Source organism: Camellia sinensis, chromosome 2, assembly GCF_055761805.1.
Source record: "Camellia sinensis isolate YWXY chromosome 2, ASM5576180v1, whole genome shotgun sequence".
Taxonomy (NCBI): domain Eukaryota; kingdom Viridiplantae; phylum Streptophyta; class Magnoliopsida; order Ericales; family Theaceae; genus Camellia; species Camellia sinensis.
In genome coordinates, this window is record NC_138962.1 from 168,301,086 (window position 1) to 168,321,589 (window position 20,504).

A 20,504-nucleotide genomic window follows, 5' to 3' on the forward strand; every position below is an offset into this window, starting at 1 on the left:
CTTAATACATCTGTTCATTCTGAATGCAGGTTTCTTCTCGTTCCACACGGGGTTACGGATCGATCCTTGCTAGGGAATGGCATGTGGAGCTCCCAGATACTATTCGCCATATCGTGGACGAGGCGGGATTCGGACCTTTCTGCGCGGGCTATCACGTTACCCGGTGAGTAGGACCCTCATGGGGGCACTCGTGGAGAGGTGGTGGGACACAACCAACTCGTTCCACTTTTCAGCTACTGGGGACATGATGATGACCCCATTTGACATCGCCATGCTGACTGGCCTTGACGTAGCCGGCCGACCGGTTCCTTATGACGCAGATATGGGTGAGTGTGAGGCGGCTAGGATTTATCTACTGGGAGTCCACCCTCCGATCGATAGATCATCGGGTAGAGTCAGGTACACCTGGTTTCCCATGCAGTACAGGGGGACTTCGCCCGAGACTATCGAAGAGATAGAGTAGTATGGTCAGGGGTTTTTGATGTTCCTCCTTGGGACCACTTTGTTCTCCGACAGGGGGAACACTGTTGGACTTTATCTGCTGAGTGCTTTGGCAGACCTATCACAGGTCCACCAATATGATTGGGGTGGCGCCGGCCTCGCTACCCTTTGCTGTTACATGAGTGCGACCTCCCGCGGGTCGGGGAACATAGTCGGTGGTTACTGGAGAGCTTGGGAGGTACTTTCTTCCTTCTTGATTTACATTTCTGCTTTTCATTATCTGTATATTGCACACACGGCATGCTTTACATTCTGTACTTTGCACTCTACTCTCAGCATTCTGCATTCTCCGTACATTCTATATTCACATTCTGCGCTCAACATTCTGTACTTTTTATACATTCTGTATTCTGACAACCACTGTCTTACCTTTCACAGTTGTGGGTTTATGCCTACTTCCCTACACTCGCTCCCGAGCCAGAGGTTGAGGCTCCTCTTGAGATCCCCTATTCTCGCAAATTCGAGGGTCGGTGCCGGCCGAGGCCTCGGGAGACTCTACCGTACCTTAGACAGTTCTTCAATACCGTATGACCGATGGAGGTAATCCAAAACTCTCAGTTCTTCATGTTTTCAGCTTTGGTTCAACTTGCATATTTATGGCATCTAATCAGTTTGTGCACTCGTCACTCGTAGATCACTTGGTAGCCCTGGGCACCCTTTGGAGGAAATACCTATTTCCGATTCCCTGGGGCATGAGCCTTTTCTCTATATAGGATTTTATTTGAGAGGCCAGTTGGCAGGGCCTGGTTTCTGGGGGATCGCATCACGCGTCAAATGATGGGCAGCCCTGATCAGGGTATCCCCTCAGCACCTCATCCACTAAGAGACTCATTCCCCGGGAGGTCGAGGAGCTCATGTTGGGTACTGATGCAAGTCTGCATTTGGAGGAGGGGGTGTACGCGACCTACCGCCATACATACTTGATGCCTCCACTGACAGGTGTCCGTACTCCCACGCGGAAGCCGCCGGTGCGTCATCATCGAGTCGAGTCCAGGTCGCAGGTACCCTTTCGACTAGCAGGGCTGGCACATCGGGAGGTAGGGCTGGACTGATTCCCCTAACTTACCATCATGCTGGATGGCCAGATCTCCCGACCGAGCTGACAGGTTAGCGGTATGGGACGTCTTACTCGATTCCATTGGAGCCTCCATTGCCTAATCATCGATACGTCAGTGACCCTAACTCGCCACCGGTATGGTTTACAGTTTTGATGTAACCTTCAGCTATTTAGACATTCATTCATTCACTGATGACTTAAGCTTGTATCTGCAGTCTCCCAGAGAGTATTGCGATGGGTTACTCGGAGTGGTGGCCTCACTCGAGAGTATGGTTTTGCAGAGGGAGACGTAGCTGTTTATCGCCGGTGTTTCGGTACTTTTCAATTTTCTTGCATTTATCATACTTCTGATGACATGTTGAATTTGACTATTTCACTGCATTGGTTGACTACATGTGTAGAGCACAGCTGACACACACCACATTCATATACTGTATCTGCAAGCACACACCCCACGCAGCATCCCCGCATCTGCATTTGGTATACATACTTTGGCTGATGTATTTAAATTGCCCTCTCTTTTTTCAGATGCCACCACTACAGGCCGGGCCACCCAGGCCTGCTTGAGGAGCTAGGAGAGGGGATTCAACTCGCAGTCGAGGCAGGCCGAGGCAGGCGTAGAGCACCTATTAGAGGCGACAAGGAGTCTAGCGAGGAGGAGGAGTTTGCGCATCCTCAATCGGAGACATCTGCAGGTAGAGAGGATGACTCTGGTTCCAGTTCTGAGAGCGGTGGTGGTGCCGAGGAGGATTCCGAGGACAGCAGCTCCGATTCAGATGGTGGTGCTAGTGCGGTTGGTGTAGAGGCTGCTCAGCCGAAGAGAATGAAGAGAGCCTCCCGATCTTGAGCCCTAGAGCACTGATGCAGATGTTTCTACTTTATTTTTCTTTTCTACTAGTAGTTGTAGCACACTGTACAGTGTTAGGAAGTTTTATTTTCTTTAAAACTTTATACCCTTGTTGTAAAATGTTGTAACAAAAGGATCATGATGGAATGAAACAGCTTTTTGTTCAAAAAGTGTTGTATTTTGTTTTCTTAGCATCGCATCGCATCACTTTGCACAAAAATGAGATTGAATGAAAATCGAGCATTTGTACATTGCCAAGTCAGATAGTGAATCGACGCAACAAACTAAACAACTTAACTTACTAAGAAACAACAAAACCTTAGCAAGTTTACAACTCGATAAGCAAATCCCGACAATGTTAATAAACAAAGAGCAACAATTCGACGCACAAAACTCGACAACTCGATAAGTAAACTTAACAACTCGATAAATAAAGAACAACAAAGCAAATGCATTTTGGACAAACCGGACGACGGAATGCATCCGAAGCAGAGGTAAACTCGGACCTTCAACACTCCCGACACATGGAAAGGGTAGGAGCTCTCTTCTAGAGACCAGGAAAAGACCAAAAACCAACTTTCCTCCATGGCTGACCACCAAAAGTGGCTAGCCGACCAGTTTCTTGCCTTGGAGACCAGTTGTGTGGTCGGCCGACCAGAAAAGCTGGCTGGCCGACCAGAAAAAGCGGTCGGCCGACCAGTTAGCTTCGCGGCCTCCAGATTTTTGACATGTGTCTCTCGAACAGTGCCTTATCCTCCATAAAGGTTCCAGCTTCGTGGTTCTCTCATTCCATCTCAGTTTTACATCGAAATGGAAGCATTTCTCACCCAAAATCTCACAGCTTGGATTGATACCTTAGACTGCTCGAAAAAGTTAAACTTACGAGGCTTCGGCATAAATGCACTATTCACGTTGAGTCGCACTCCGCTCCATCTTCCGTTTCTCCACGCCGCAGCAAGGTTTTGGAACCTAGCAACACATGTCCTTAGCTTTGGCGGGCAAGAGGTGTGTCCTACCTTTGAAGATTTCCAGGTTTTGATGGAATCCGAACGTGATGAAGAAATCTTGCCCCAGCTTCGCTTCGGCCACGCTCAAGCTCTAGGACGAATGTGTGGGCTCACTATGCACGACACTCAATCTTTGATCTATGACGGAGAATTGGACATCCTCAGCTTGATTCATCGTTTTTCTGATGCCGGTGACCGCGGCGACCATCATTGGCAGGGCTTTCGGCGACATGCGCTCTGTTTGTGCATGCTGTCCCACTTTTTGCTTGCCCCAGGCTTCAGCGGGTCTAGTGTCTGTTTGATCGAAGTTGCTCAAGGCTTGAAAGAGGGCAAGAGCTGCATTGCCATGACATTGGCCGAGACGTTGATGGGCTTGGATGCTTTCCATCGTCAGGAAACGACCAGATTTGCGGGGAGTCCACTACTGCAGCAGGTAATGTTCTCATCCTTCCTCACATATATATTGCTCACATCACTTGGCCCTCAGGCTCGATTTTTTTCCCTCAAAACCCTTTTCTCGCTTTTCTCTCATTGTACATCTCTTTATTCTTTAATCTCTCGTTTTTCATCCCTCCCCCGGTGTGGTTGATGGACAAATTGCAGGTGGTGGACTCTTGCCCAGCATACTCAGCTCGCGGCTACTTTTTCCGACGGCGTCTAGTCGATGCCCTTGATGAGGGATGGTGGTTCGACTGGATGTGCAATTTGTCTGTAGACCGCATTGCTTGGCGCTGTCCTTGGCTCAATCTACCGGCAATGAGCTACAGCATGTCCCGACAGCTCGGGATTTAGTTGATTGGTCTGATACATTGTGTTTTCTACTTTTCATTCCAGTTCTGGTGTCAGTTTGGACATGATCAGACTTGCTTGGCAGAGGGGATAGAGTACCCGGCTGCATTTTTGGTCCGAGGTGCACAGCTAGCTCAGTATGCCACGGCATGGAGGACGAGAGAGCTTCTGGCCCCCGCTCCCACTTTCAGTTGCACCTTATCTGATGAGTGCATAGATTGGCTCAATGAAGAGGCACAGATTGGGCCCAGTTTGGCATCAGAAGCTTCGACCAACCCTGGGAGGGGGCACAAGAACACCTGACTATGCCCCGAATTTATTTTCTTTAATCAGAACTTTCTAGTTTTCTTTATGAATGTAATAAAAAAAGCAACTTCGCTTTGTATTTCAAGAGTAGGAGAACTCTGTATTGAAATCAATGAAATTGAAGGTTGTGGGTACTGAAAATTTCCCGTTTGGTCCAAAAATGGTCTAAGTTGTAAAAAGAATAATTTGAGCAAAATCAACTTTTATTAAAACTTTTCAAAACCATTTTCGATATGGATCAGAACTGGACATGCCTGAAATCTGTCACTGAGATGCACAACCCCGGATCCCAGCAACTGGAAAGTTGGCCCTAGTCTGAATAGCACTGCACCGGAGATCACAACCGAAGCTCTTGAATGCGGAACAGACAAAGATGACCAACCGTGATCGCATCGACAAAGTTGATCGGGAAATGTTTATGGCTGAACTTCAGGATGAAGTTGCCTACGTATCCCAAAGATGGGAATCAAGCCTTATGTAGTTCAGGCTCAGGTTCACTCGTGTATTAACCCTCACCTTTTATGCTCTAACTTTTGCCAAGGCCGCCCTTTGCGGGTTTTCAACCTTGCGAGCTTAGTTTTTGTAATTTCAAATTTTTTTCATGCTCTAACTTTTGCCTAGGTCGCCCTTTCGGGTTTTCGGCCTAGCAAACCACTCAGGGGTAGTATTTCTTCAACTTGTCCATGTTGATCGGCTGTGAGAACTCTAGGCCATCTAGATCCATCAAAATGACAGCTCCACCCGACCAGATAGACTTAATGATGTAAGGGCCAGTCCAATTAGGTCTGAACTTGCCCCTCGGGTCGTGGATGGGAGCTCGATTGTCTTTGAGCACCAAATCTCCTTCTTTCAAATTCCTGGACTTAACCTTCTTGTTGAAAGCCCTGGCGATTCTACGCTGATAACCCTGAACATGGTACAGTGCTTTCAGTCTGCGCTCGTCAAAGAGCATGAGTTCTTCGAATCTGCTCTACTGCCAATCTGTTTCAGCTATCTGACACTCAACCAGCACTCACAATGACGAAACTTCAATCTCGATAGGTAGAATGGCCTCCATCCCATAAACTAGTAAATACGGAGTCGCCCCAGTAGAAGTTCTAATTGAAGTCCGGTAGCCCCACAGAGCAAATGGTAGCTTATCTGGCCAGTCCCGGTAGGTTTCCAACATCTTCTGCAAAATGTGTTTGATGTTCTTGTTGGCGGCCTTAACTGCTCTCTTGGTCTGCAGCCGATTTGTGGACGACTTGTGAAAAGCAACATTGTATTTCTCCAACAAGTCGATTTCTTCTTTCTTGAAGTGGGAACCATTATCTGAAATGACCTCGTTCGGGACCCCATAGCGACAGATGATGTTGTTCCTGATAAACTTTGCAACATGCGACGCCTTTAACACCGCATAAGATTGGGCCTCAACCCACTTTGTGAAAGAGTCTATCATGACCAGAATGAACTCATGCCCATTAGACCCCTTCAGAGTGGCAGCCCCGATCACATCGATTTCACAAACTGAAAATGGCCATGGCGAAGTCATATTGTACAGCTTCGACAGTGGGATGTTCATGCGATTTGCATGGACCTGACATTTGTAGCTTCGCCGAACAAAGTCAATACAATCCTCTTCTATGGTGGACTAGTAGTAACCTTGTCTGAGGATCTTTCGGGCTAGCATCACCCCGTTCATGTGCGCTCCGCACTCTCCTCCATGGATGGCCTCCATCAGGCGCTTCGATTCTTCAGCATCAACACACAGCTTATGCATCCCGAGATGACCCCTCTTATACAGTTTTCCACCACAGACGATGAACTGAGCAGCCATTCTTCTAATTGCCCTTTTGTCTTTGGCATTTGCCCTTGGTGGATATGCTTCTTTCTCCAAGAAATTTCAGACATCGTAATACCAAGGATTCTCATCTTGTACCCCATCTATGGTAGCAATCAGCTCGTAGGCCGGCGTAAATTTATGGTCGATGATGATCGAATGTATCCGGACTCCGAAAGGGATGTCTATCATAGAAGATAGTAAATCTGCAAACCTGTTGTTCTCTCTTAACAGATGAGCGAAGTTCAACTTCTCGAACCGAGGAATCAGCAAGTCAAAGGTCTGGTGGTAAATTCTCATCTTTTCTTCTTTGACTTTCCAATTTCCTTTAGCTTGAGATACAATAAGGTTCGAGTCTCCGATGACGTCCAACCGTTTTGCCCCTAGTTCCAGAGCTGCTTCTAGTCCAGCAATACACGCCTCATATTCTGCTTCGTTGTTTGATACTTTGAATCGGAGTTTGAATGCTAGAGGGATACGAGAACTGTCAGGCGCTATCAACAATACCCCTATCCTATACCCGTATTGGTTTGACGCTCCATCAATGTACATCGTCCAAAATTGTTCTTCGACATGCAGAATGGCCTCGTCTGGGAATAAGTACTCAACTGCTTCATCCCCTTCCATTGGGTGATCGGCTAGGAACTTCGCTACCACTCTCCCCTTTACTGACTTGCGCGTTATGTATTTCAGATCGAATTCGGAAAGCAAAAGCAACCAACGAGCTAGCCTACCCGTAAGTGCTGATTTCTCAAAGAGATATTTGATGGGATCTAATCTTGAAACCAATATTACAGAGTGAGCTAACAAGTAGTGCCGCAACTTCTTGGTAGCCCATACCAAGGCCAGACAAGCCTTCTCCAGCGGAGTGTAGCGGGTCCAGCATCTTGTTGCTCAGATAGTAAATATCCTTTTCTACTCTGTCCTTAGACTCTTGTGCAAGCATGCAACCCATCGTAGTTTCAGTCACTGAAAGTACGAAATCAACGGCTTCCCCGGCTCAGGTGGTGACAACATGGGTGGGTTCTATAGATATTGCTTGATCTATTCAAAAGCAGCTTGGCATCGGCCGTCCCATTGGAACTTCTTTCCTTTCCTCAGGAGACCAAAAAGTGGTTCACAAGTCAAGGTTAATTTTTAGATAAACCGTCTTATGAATTGCACTTTACCCAGAAAGCCTCGCACCTCCTTTTCAGTCCTTGGTGGTAGCATTTCTAAGATGGCCTTGATCTTGGAAGGGTCGACTTCGATACCTCTCTGTGTGATCAAGAACCCCAGCATTTTTCCTGCTGTAACACCGAATGTACATTTCTGAGGATTCAGCCACAACCGAAATTCTCTGATCCTTTGGAAGAACTTTTGCAAGGCGGTGTAGTGGCCCTCTCTTTCTTTGGACTTGACAATCATGTCATCCACGTACACCTCAACCTCTTTGTGGATCATGTCGTGTAATATCGTGGTTGCAGCCCGTTGATATGTAGCTCCAGCATTCTTCAACCCAAATGGCATCACCCTATAACAGTATGTCCCCCACGGGGTGGTGAAAGTAGTCTTCTCCCGGTCTTCGGGTGCTGTCACAATCTGGTTGTAGCCCGAAAAGCCATCCATGAACGAAAGCAAAGCATGCCCCGTTGTGAAGTCTACTAACTCGTCGATATGTGGTAAAGGAAAGTCGTCCTTCGGACTGGCTCTGTTCAAATCCCTGAAATCCACACATACCCAGATCCTGTCATCCTTCTTCGGCACCGGAACTATGTTGGACAGCCAAGTTGGATACTCAGATACCAGCAAGAGCCTTGCATCAATTTGCTTGGTGACCTCTTCTTTAATCTTGAGAGCCCAGTCTGGGCGGATCCTCCCGAGTTTCTGTTTAATGGGTCGGGCCTTTGGGTCAAGAGGGATCTGGTGCTGTACAATCTCAAGATCAATTACAGGCATGTCTTCGTAGGACCACGCAAAAACATCTTTGAAATCTTTTAATAAAGCGACTAAGCGCTCGCGCTCCTCCGAAGACAACGTGGACCTGATCTGGACCGGCCCGGGTCCTTCTCAGTACCAATATTAACTGTAGTGATTTCATCAACCAAACTTTTAACAAATCTCTCATGCTCTTTGATCAATTAATCATTGTAAAACTGAAGGAATTTCTTCCTCGTCGTTTTCATCAAAATTTTGAAAGTCCTGATTAATACAATAAATCAAAGGCACAGAGAAGTACTCAAAAACCACAGGCATTGCATTCTCATTAATCACTTCTAAATCGCCTGATTCCATTGTTATAATAGACTCAAAAGAGAAAGAAAAAGACGACCTAGACAGGACTGTGGCATCCGGGTTGTCACCCTAGGAATACTGGACTCAGACTCAGACGAGCTGGAACATGATTCCGACTCCACAAACTCGGTGGAATCAGATTCCGGCTCACTACCTGACCCGGTGCTGCTTGACAGAAATCCCTCCTCGTACTGCCAGGTGAGGGAGGGTGCGATGGATGCATCCAAAATGTTTGAAGGTGGGCCTGCAGCCGTTTCATTCCCAATCATGGACACCGAGAAGTTATCCCCCAAGCACTTCTGTACGATCGGAGGATCTGAAAGTAGACAAGCCAGCGCTACCCCCATTGCAATTTCTGTGTCCTCAGAATCCACTTTCCCACACTGCCCAACTTTAATTGATGGGTCTGTCTGATCCTCGACAACATCATCCCTGGACAACTGTAGGCCAAAGAAGATCTCAAACCCTGGCAAGCGGCGCTTCTCTTCATTCAACCATGGTTCTGGGAAGCCACAGAATGGAAAATCTTCCCCCTTCCAGACAAAGCGTCTGTTTAGGGTACCCTGGATGGGTCGGTGCATTAACTCATAAGGCTTCCCCGCCTACTTTGCATGGCTCTCTCGGCCATCTCCTTGACTTTCCTTACCCAGTCCTCTTTGGTAGGCAAATAGCCTAAGCCAAAGGTATGCGGGTTGTGCGGTACTTCGGCCGATACAGCGATGCCCTTCCGACCACTTCTTCCCAGTCCCATCCCAGGGATGTGCTGGAGTTTGTTCATGAGGTATACTGATTGAGCGCTGACATACAGCCCTTCCTCAATGGCTAAGATGTTCTGTACGACCCGGGCCTCGGCTAGGGTAAAGCCCAATAGGAACACATCCTCCGTGTCATGTTCGATTTCCAAAATCGGTGTAGACACTTCTAACGGCGGGTGGATTGATGAATTCTCAAAAACTATAGCCACCCATTCCCGTGAGGGTATTTCAGCATCTGATGCAAGGTGGAAGAGACTGCCTTCACCTGGTGCAGCCACGACCGCCCCAGGAGTAGATTGAAGGTTGCGGGAACGTCCAAGACAGGAAAGTCAATCTCGTGTTGTCCTGGACCAACCTGGGTCTGAATTTTCACAGTCCCGATCACCTCTCTGCTTGTGTTATCATATGCCCTTATCACCTGGGTTGTTGGCACAAAGTCCGCAGGCTTTAACCCAATTGCATATACCGTCCTTGTTGGGCAGACATTAATAGTAGACCCCGTGTCGACAAGAACCACCGGTATCCATTTGTTTCTACACTTCACAGAGATGTAGAGCGGTTTGTTATGATTCGTGCCCTCAGGCGGGAGTTCCTTGTCGAAAAAGGCCAACATCGAGGAAGCCCCTCCCAGAAAAACCAATCCCACCAGCTGTTCAGGAGTGGTGTCTATTGAAAGTTTGGCCTTGTCCATTGCAGATAGGACGGCTTGTCTATGAACTCGTGAAGCCATAAGCAGTCCCCAGATAGAGATGTCGGCTTGTATCTTTTTCAACTGTTTTAGCACAGCCTCTTCTTCGAGTAGCTTTTCTTTCTGCTTCTCCGCCTCCTTGTCCTTTCTGGATGCCTCTGGTTGATCTAAGTGTGGGGGTTTAAAATACCGCCCGCTCCTAGTCATGTGGTCAACTTTGCCAATGTACCAGGTATCATCCGACTGGTTATTCCCCCAGTCCTCGTCTGTGTGGACAAGACATAGGTCATCGTCTTCCCATCACATGCCATCAGCAGCTGACAGACATCTGTCCGGCTCTGTTACAACTATTCTTGTGCCCATAGCACCTTGCGTTCCTGTACTCGCGGCATGTTCTATTCTTGTGCACACAGCACGTTCAATCCCCACAGGAGCTTTGGCCTTCCTGGCTGTCTTAGAATCTTCGATCCCTTTCCGTTCTAACTACTTCAATGCAGTCTGTTGTTCAACATTCCCCATATTCAATATACCCAAACCCCGAGTGAAATTCTTGGCACCGACGCTCTCCGGTGATGCAGGCTGATTTTCTGCCCTTCCAGCCACTAATGATGTCCTCGTCCCTGACGGACCCTATTCTAGCTGAGGTTGTTCCACAACATCCGGTTGATCATCAAACCACCTAGTAGACTCTGTTGACCCCTCAAAATCAAACCAGTTGACTGTCATGTCTGCTGGATCTTGTTCGTTGAAAAACTGAAGGTTAGCAATGTCCTCTTCCAGATTTGCTAAGTCATCTAGCTTCTGATCAAATCGATCCCCCTGCACTACACAAATCTCTGCTCCTATTGGCAATTCCACACTCGGCCTAACCTAGCCTGCTGATGTAATGTAGCCATTCAGATTGTATCCCTCCTCAGCAGAGCTCCCAAATTCCTCAGGCCCAAAATCACTAGTCATCCCTATTCCATCCTCGATAGTCACCACCATTGGTTCAGGTTTGTTTCGGGAGATGTCCAACATGCACAAGTCAGTGCTGTCAGGAATGAACACCTCTGGCTTGGGTAGGTGGGAAGGAGTGATGTATATGCTAAGGTCGTATGACACAACCCCAGTTTGGATCGAGTTGATGCGTTTGGGAGGTGGAGCTTCGTTATGTGGTGGGAGAGGGTTGGTTGTAACATTGGGTTTCTCTAGAGGCACAATCACCATATTATCGATGAGATCCGGAATCTCATGACGTAGTCGGAAGCATTGGTCGGTGTCATGACCGTGCTGTTGGTGAAATGCGTAGCATTTAGCTGGGTTGTGGGAGGGGGGAAGTTTTTCTGGTAACGGCCGCGGCTCTAGGGGCTTCAAGTGCCCTTTCCTGATCAAATCCTAAAGCCTTGGACAAGGACATGTATAGTGGAGTGAAAGTTCTTTGGCTTTTGGGTGCGTATCTGGCTGTTTGTGAACTACTACCGGACGCACCGGTGAATGGCATAGCTGTAAGGGTTCTTGGGAGATTGGTGGTGACCATGCTCACTTCTGAAGCTCTAGCAGCTGCAGCACTGCTTGTGCCTGCATTCGTACTGCGGTTGAAAGTTCTCTTGGGCTACTCTCTGTCATTGTCAATCAGGCCCTGTTTCAAAGCATCCTCGATCTGTACTCTCATCTCATGTAAATCTGAAAAGGTGGGAAAAGGGAGAACGATCATCTTCTGCATGAGCTTGGGTTGGAGGTTGCGCACAACCATCCGAATTTGATCTTTGTCAGTGGGCCTAATGGTCATCATTGAAGCCTTGGCCCTCCACCGAGTCACAAAATCGGAGAAACTCTCCTTTGGCTCCTGCCCAGTCGTCTTGAGATCACGGGTTGTAATCTCGATTTGTGTATTGTAGGAGTATTGAGCGACAAAAGCCTCTGTCATCTCATCCCAATTCCTCTTAACATCATCTTCCAATTTTGCATACCAGATGGCCGCTACACCCGACAAGATTCGGCCGAACAAAGAAAGTTTATGTAATCTAGTGAGGTCCATCGGCCTTAGTATGTCTGAAAACAGTCGCAGGTGCACCATAGGATCACCGGATCCATCAAATCGGTCAATGTGTGGCATCTTAAACCGGTCTGGCAGTGTCACGGCCGAGTCGGTGTACCCGTCCTCAATGTCCGGAATGGACTTCACACCTTGAGATTTCTTGAACAGCTTATCAAGCTTGCTCACTTTTAATGCCGTGGGGTCCACCTCGAACTTGAAGGGGGAATCCTGTAGATTGATAGGTGTGGGTGCCTTGGATAGTTGAGGTGGAATTAGGGGGGGGGAAGCCGGCCCTGTTGGGATGTTTGTATCCTCCAGGACATTCTGGACATTCACTGTGTCCCCAGGTATTGGGACTCTCGGTGGGGGAGGAGCTTGGTGTGAAGCGGATGCTCCGGTTTGTTGTTGTAGCCTGGAAATTAACTCTGCCTACTGGGCCATGACCTCGGCCTGTTGTTTGGCAAATTCTGCTTGACGGACAGCGTCCTGCTGCATAGTCCTCATACTTTCCTGAAGCTAACGTATCATCTCCTCTAGGCCTGCCATACTGCCCTGATCTAACTGCACTGCCGGTATATCTGCTCCTGTAGTGAAAACTGGGACCACAGCCTGACTATCCACTGACGGGGTAGACCAGTAATCTGACAACCGTTGTAACGATACACTATGCCTTCTTGACCTCCGTTTGGTAACCGGTGGTAAAGAATAGAACACTGGTTGTCCGTCTACCAGATCCTCAGATCGATGGAGTCTGCGACCTCTAAGCCAGAGTGCTTGGGGAATATCTGCTGGGTCAGAAGCAATCGTGCTACACTACCTAGCAAAAAGATAAATAAAGCATAATAAGGAAATAAACAACCAGAAAACGGACAGCATAACGGCCTAAATAAACACAACACACAATCGGCATGACAACACACAGTTGACATTTGTAAGCTGAATATACTGTTCTCAAATACTGATCAGTGTCCTCAAATTACTGCCCCAAATCTGAACCTGATATCCGCGGATATAACTGATTCTCAAAACACTGATGCTAGTGCCCACAGGCCTGATACCCAGTCTTGCAAACTGATACATGCATTCCTGTAGAGACAAAATCTAAAAGCACATAGCAAGCAAGCGAGAACAAAAACACCCCTATGTTGGGGTAGGGTTTCCCTGTCCTATTTTGTCAGGAGTTAGGGTTTCACTACGCACGCAGCAGTTTCAAACAACCTATGACCAGGTAAGGAACCTGTCCTAGTTTGGAATCGCCACTATGGATTCCGAATATGCACTAGGTCAAATGGTTAAAAAGGGTGCCCCAGTGAAAACCGGGGTTTGTGTTCCCAACGTAGCAGAGCCCGTAACCGATTAGCCTTATGGCACGCTTCTCAAGCAAGCCTCCGGTAAATCGTTCAGGAATAGCAGATGGCAAACATGGTGTCCTAGGCGCACCAATGCAAATGCAATGCAAAGAAACACATAAGTGTAATCAAAACAAGATATCATGAGTTTGAGTCAAGTTCTCTAACTCCCCAGTAGAGTCGCCAGAAACTGTAGACACACCCGAACGTCCTGGGAAAATCCCGTTTTGTTCATTGGGCTCACTATAGTTCGGACTTAATGTCACGGTTCTGAATTTGATGTCACAAAGTGCAATGCAAGATCGATAAATTACCGAAGAGTCCAAATCCGGCAAATCGTTTTGAAAAACCAATTTTTACAAAGAAGTGCCAAACATGGACAACTTTGCCAGATACAGAGTCGCCACCTAAACATTTTATTTTTGGGAAATTTAGGAAATCCTGACTCGTGCCTAAGGCCACGTGTCCGTCATCACCAAAGTTGCCTCGGCTCGAGAACTTGGGTACTAGAGGGGAAGGTCATGCAATGAGCACCCCCGCTCGCCCGATCAAAGATCGGCCTTTACTAACATGATATCTTGTTTTTGAAAACACATGTGCTCTTATTTTGGTTATTAACCTAGAATTGCTACGCGATGCGCACAACATACAAGTATAGACCGGATCGTCTAAGTTGGAACAAAACATTTCATGTTTGTTTTTTAAAGCGGTTTGCTACTCGCAAGTAGGCTAAAATGCTGATTTTGCCACCCTCAAGCGGGCTTAGAAAACAAGGTGATTTGCCACTCTCAAGTGGGCTTAAAACTCGCAATCGATGAATTGCTCAAATTTAAATAATCCAACCTTCACCCATAGGCATTTAGGCAGTTCTATCATATAAGCAATTATCCTAGTGGTAAGAATGCTATCATGGCAGTCACTTACACACATGCAAGGATGCTAAAGCATAAACACTCACCGAGTACTCCAAGCCAAAACAGAAACTAGTTAGTAATCAATGCATGATCCTAGTTCATGTTAAGATGGCTAATGCAACACATGCAAATGCAACTAAGATAGGCTCGGCTATTCTAAGATGGCGTATGACATGTTACAGATAACATGTATTCAACTCGGAATTGAAATACAATGCAGTTAGTATGATGCGCCGAGCCTGGTGCATGCAAGACAAATGAATGGATGCAAACATGCGAGCATAAGGATGCTAATTGAAACGTGCCCTAAAACTAACCATCATAAGCTGGTAAATAAAAGGGAGAAAGACGTGGGGTTGAAAGACATGCATCACACACACGCACACTTATTACAACAGTTGGCCCTCTCGACGGAGGGTCTGAATAACTAATACTATATCAACAACCTAATCTAAACTAATCTAATTAAGCTAGTTATTACACAACCAAAATGAATAATCAATTATAGCTAATTATTACACAACTCTAATTAATTAACAAACTAACTAAGTACACATATTAAACTAGCATGCAAACTACGTGAATGCGGACTGCCTTAGCTCTGCCTTGAATGATAAAAGATGCATGCATGCTCGAGTCGCCTTGTCGGGAAATCCATCGCGATGCCCCAGCTTGCCTTTGTTTGCAATTGATTTCAGAAATTTGCCCAAAGCTCCAGAGAGATGAAACTCTACCCTGGGAATCTGTGGGAGGGCTGCCGACCAGCTATTGAACTTGGAGACCACCTGCCGACCACTTTTGTGGTGAAAAAACAGAAAAAGTGGTCGGCCAGCCACAAAATCTGGTCGGCCGACCAGTTTCCTCTCTTGGTTTCTGGTTTTCTGCAACAAAGGGAAAGAGAGAGGCACGACAAAGTATTTGCAACACATGTGTGCATAAGCACTCTCCCCATCATTGCATAGGCTCAAGGGAATGTAGTCCTCGACCCTTGGGCCACCAATCACGCATCTCGATGCATGATGGCCGAGGAGTCGAATTGCACAACTCAATGAGAAATGAATGCACATGTAAGCACCTAAAGCCAACAACTCCGTCATGGGTAGTCAAGAGTGCCAGCAAACGGGAATCGAGGCACGTTTCATCACTTTGAGCATGAAACGCTCCTCGTTTCCTGTGTTTGGCCTAACTCCTATCCCAAACACAATGCAAGGAACATGGCATGCACAATGCGATTATGCAAACAGGAACATGGACACGATGCAATGCACTATGATTAACTACAATGCAATGCATGTAAGCATGATGGAATGCGACATAAGTATGCAGACATGCAATGCAAGGAACAAGCATGGAACAACATGGTCAAACCACCAATGCCACTAGCATGCATACTCGATGCAAAGCAACATAAACAATCTATCAATGCTAAAGGCCTGCAACAATATGACATAATGCAACTAGCATACACAATGCGAATGTCAAATAGCATACTCAATGCAACGAACTACATGGCATGCGCAATGCTAAGGACAATATGGCGTACTCGATGCAAGATGGACTTAAACCGAAATGGATGGACCTCAGCCACACCCAAATTAGTGGCCAAACATGATGAAAACGAGACTCCAAAACTCATGCTAGCATACACAATGCAAGGACCTAAGCCCAAGGGCACAAAATGCAACTCTACAAAAGCATTGAATGGATGAAATATGGTATACGATGACACATGTTCCAGCTCTGAAATGACATATAACATGACTCCAAAATGACTCTGAATAATGCAAACAACTCACACAACGCATGTCAAATGGCTCAAGCATTGAAACTAGTGAAGTGCATTACACTATAGGCATGAAAAGCAATGATCAAATGACGAAGCCAACCCCAAACAAACCCTATGCAGGCCCAAAACAGTAGCAAAATGGGTTGGGATGACGGCTCGAAAGGCACAAAAGTGAAGCTCATGCAATGGCTAGCAAATAGGGCATTAATGTGCAACTCTAAAGAGCACTTAAAGCATGGAAAATATGTAAGTATAGCACCCGTATAAGCTCTAAAATAACATTCCCCATGATACGAAAACATGCAAATACCTCAAGTTAAGCATGCAAGAGACCGCAAAATTCAAAGCTAGTCAAGGCTATTACACTACAAGCATGCATGGCAAGCATCATTCGACCAAGAGGCCTCAAAACAAAGCTAAGGCAGCCCAAAATATGAACAAAAACAGTTTGGAGCATAGCCAAAATATGCTAGCACAGAGGGCCAAAACAACATGCATTATAAGCTAGTGAATATGATTTACACTACAAGCATATGAAGCATGTGAGAGGCTACCAAACCAGCCAAAAACAGTTTGGAGCATAGCCAAGAATGAGGTGCTCCTTTGATAAGCCATGAAAGGGATTACTCTACCCATGCAAGAAGCAAGCAAAAGGGGACGAAACCAGCCACGGTCAGAGCCTAGGCAGGTCCTAGAAGTCACCAAAAAGTGCCTGAATGAGGCCTCCAAATGGTATAAACATATGCTCCTTTGGTAGGCTGAAAAATGCTAGTAAACCAGACAACAAGAGAGAGGGTCACCCCTCTCTGATTTAGGCCCTCAAAACCACATTCCAACCATTGAAAATTTGCTAGATTTCAGTGGCTAAGAGGCCAAGAAAAGATTATATCAAAGGGCTTATGGCATGGCACAAAAGAAGGCCAAATGAAGCATGCAAAAGGGTAGACGACCCTCAACGCCAAAAGGGTCTTAAACAAACATCAAGAACACTTGAAAATGAAGCTTTTCTTAGTTGAAAACAAAGCTCAAATAAGCATGCAAGTATGGCTAAGAGAATGACCAAAGCAAGGCTTAAAAAGGGAGAAAAGGAGTTACCCTTGGAGCACAGCAAAACCAGCAAGTTTTGGGGCCAAAAAGCAGCTTTTGAGCTCCCTCAAAACCCTCCAGTAACTCAGGAACAAGGTGAGGGTGTGTGGCTATGAGAGGGTGTGCACAAATATGGAGCCAAACACCAAATAGAGAGAGAAAGAGAGAGATAGATGCCCAAGCTTTAAAATAAAAAATCAGAACCTGGTATAAGGAGAGGAAGGGCCTCGCTTATACAGTTTCAAAGCCAAAGCTTCTCCAAGAAGCTAAATCTTGGTTGCAAATCCTCCATAGACGTGTATGGAGGATCCAGTCTATGCCTTCCAACTGGCACAGCTAGCATGCACTCAGACAGACAAAACGAGAGGAATCTGGCCGACCAGAAGGGGTGGTCAACCGACCACATTCCCTGGTTGGCCGACCAGGGCAAGTGGTCTCCCACAAAATAGGGTGGTCGACAGGCACAATAGGTGGTCTCCACACTGAAAGCAAGTCAGTGGTATGGTGGGAGACTAGTAAATGTGGCCCAAAGACCAAGAAAACCAATTTCCTGAGCAAAAAATTGGCCGGCGGAGAGAGAAGTGGTCTCCAAGGAGAAAAGGTGGTCGCCCACCCTTGTACCACCTCTCAAACAAGGAAAACAAGGTTCATACCAAAAATGAACCAACATGGATGCAAAACGAGAGTTCGGGGGGCAAAACGCACGGCTGGGTGCCCCGAAAACTGGCTGTTGAGCACCGAAAGTGGCATACGACCACAAAAGTGGTCTCCCAGGCCACAGTGTCCCTCTAGACAAAGGAAACAAGATGTGCTCCAGAAACCGGGGCAAACGGAGAATGTTAAGCGGTCCCGAGCCGAGGCGCACGGCCGACGGCCTCGAAAATCGGAAACTAGTCTCCAAACGAGAATAGTAGCCTACGACCACGAAAAGTAGTCTACGACCACTGAGAGATGGTCTACAAGACCTCTCCCTCCCTGCGGGAAAAAAAAACAAGACCTAGTCTGCAAACCGAGTCAAAGCACAAAACGTTCCGAGGCCCGGAGGCAAGGCTCTCAGCCGAGAACTCCAAAACCTCAGGACAAGCACAATATGCACCATCACCGAGCGCTCAATTGATGACGTATGAGTCCTAAGGTTGGTCAAAAATGGGGTGTCTACAAGTAAGCCTTGAAATAACTGCTTAGTGCCATTGTAATTGGGGCTTTGAGGATGTGTAAATTGTGTTTAACATGTGATTGACTCCTTTGATATTATCTTTGACGTCACAGGGATTAATATATGAATTGCCTCATGCTTTTGACAACTATCAGATAATGTGGAAAGACTAGATGGAATAGAGGATTGAATATTGAACTGATTTGTAAACTGTGGAACAAATTGAGAACACGTGCATTATTATGTTAGAAGTCAACTGCTTCGATGTTATTGTACTTTGCAATCAATGCTCTGGGGATATGTGACCTATGTACATTGTATGTCTAATTACTTCATTGTTACCTTTGTTGACTCGGGAATCAGTGTCGGGATCCACTTTATATTCCCGAAGACTTTTGATCGACCTTGAATAACTGTGATGAGGCACTAAACTAAATACCGAATTGGGTTGTGAATTGCGGAATTATTGTGGAATGAATTGAACTTCTGTGACTACGAATTTCATTGTGGGGCTACCTAGAGCACCCAAGGTATAAGTCCTGTTTGGGTTACTGTATATGAAATTACTAAGCCTGCTCACTTACTCCTTGTAAAATTTTCATACGATGCTTACAGACTAGCCACTGTTTACATCGATAAATTGCTCATTTGCATGGGGTCCCAGTGTTTATTGTTTTAGACAGGAATCCTAAAATGTGTCTGAATTCTGACAAGCCTTCAAGAGGCAATGGGAACTGAATTGTAATTCAATGCTGCTTTCCATCCGCAAATCAATGTATAATCAGAAAGAACTTTTTGATTCTGGAAGAAATGCTCCAAACGTATGCATTAGATTTTCAGGGAAGTTGGAAAAATCTATCCATCACTGGCAGACTTTGCTTATGACAATAGCTTACACTCTAGTTTCGGTGTGACACCATACAAGCCTTGTATGGAGAAAAAGGTGAGTCTTTGACTGATTGAGAGCAGAGTGTTGCTTGATTTTGAGAGTAAGCAAGTAGCTATCAAAAGGATTGGAACCCTTGAATAAGAAGTATTCTGAATTGTTTTCGACTAAAGGTAAAATAAGTTTGGAGGACCAAACTTCATAAAGGAAGGAAGACTGTGAAAACCCTAGTCCGTGTTATGCTAATTAATCTTGATTATGATTGTGATTATGTGTTTGACATGATTTTGAGTGTCATTTATATGAATATATGTGGTTTTGAATTTCTATCTATTCCCCGTAGGAAAATCTGTTTGATTATCTGCTTTAGAATTTAAATTGAAGGCCCTATCGGCCACAGAACCCGAAATTGACTATGCCATTGTGATTAGTGTAATTTTTAGAGCCTACGGTGAAATTTAATTTCAAATTTATTCGGATCAAAATAATTAGATTCAGAACGATTAATTAAGTGCTATTAATTAGCTATAATCAAATGTGATTAAACGAGCCTATAAATAGGCCCTTATACACTTAAACTCACCTAATGTTTGAGTTCAAAATCTAAATTTGCTCTCTAGAGAGAGAGTGTGTCAATTCTAGAAAGAGAAAGAGGAAGAATTGTGCATTTTGACTCAAAGATTGTGGATTGGGAAGCTGCACTCAAGAATTAACAAGAATTTGTGAAGATTGAAGCCCCTAGGTGAGTAAATTCACGAGTTTAAGTTGTGATTTTTGTGAATTCATGTTAAATGATGATCAAGGACTTGAATGAAGTTAATTATGATGAAATTGAAGTCTAAAATGCACATGCATGTAAGAAATTGCCTCGTAGATGCATATTTGAATGCAAAGCATGATGAACATGATGAAATTGTGATCAAAGTCTGCATGCATGTAACAATTTGTTATGGGTTTTCATGTTCGTGCGTAAGATGGTTAAATGAGTTGAATTGGAAGTCAATTAAGGCATGCATCCATGGAAAATGGGACTATGGGACTCAACTACATGTTTCGAATATGGATTTCGCAAAGATTGAATGAATACGAAATTGATTCATGAAAATTAGACTTCATAATGTTGTAATTTGGTGTTTATATCATGTTAGAAAATGTGCATGTGGAGTACGAGTCATCTTATGCAAGTTACATAAGTTTGAATACAAGATTGAGCTTCAAGTAAGTTGCTGGAAATTCCAGAATCCGACATGTCCGCTCGAGCAGG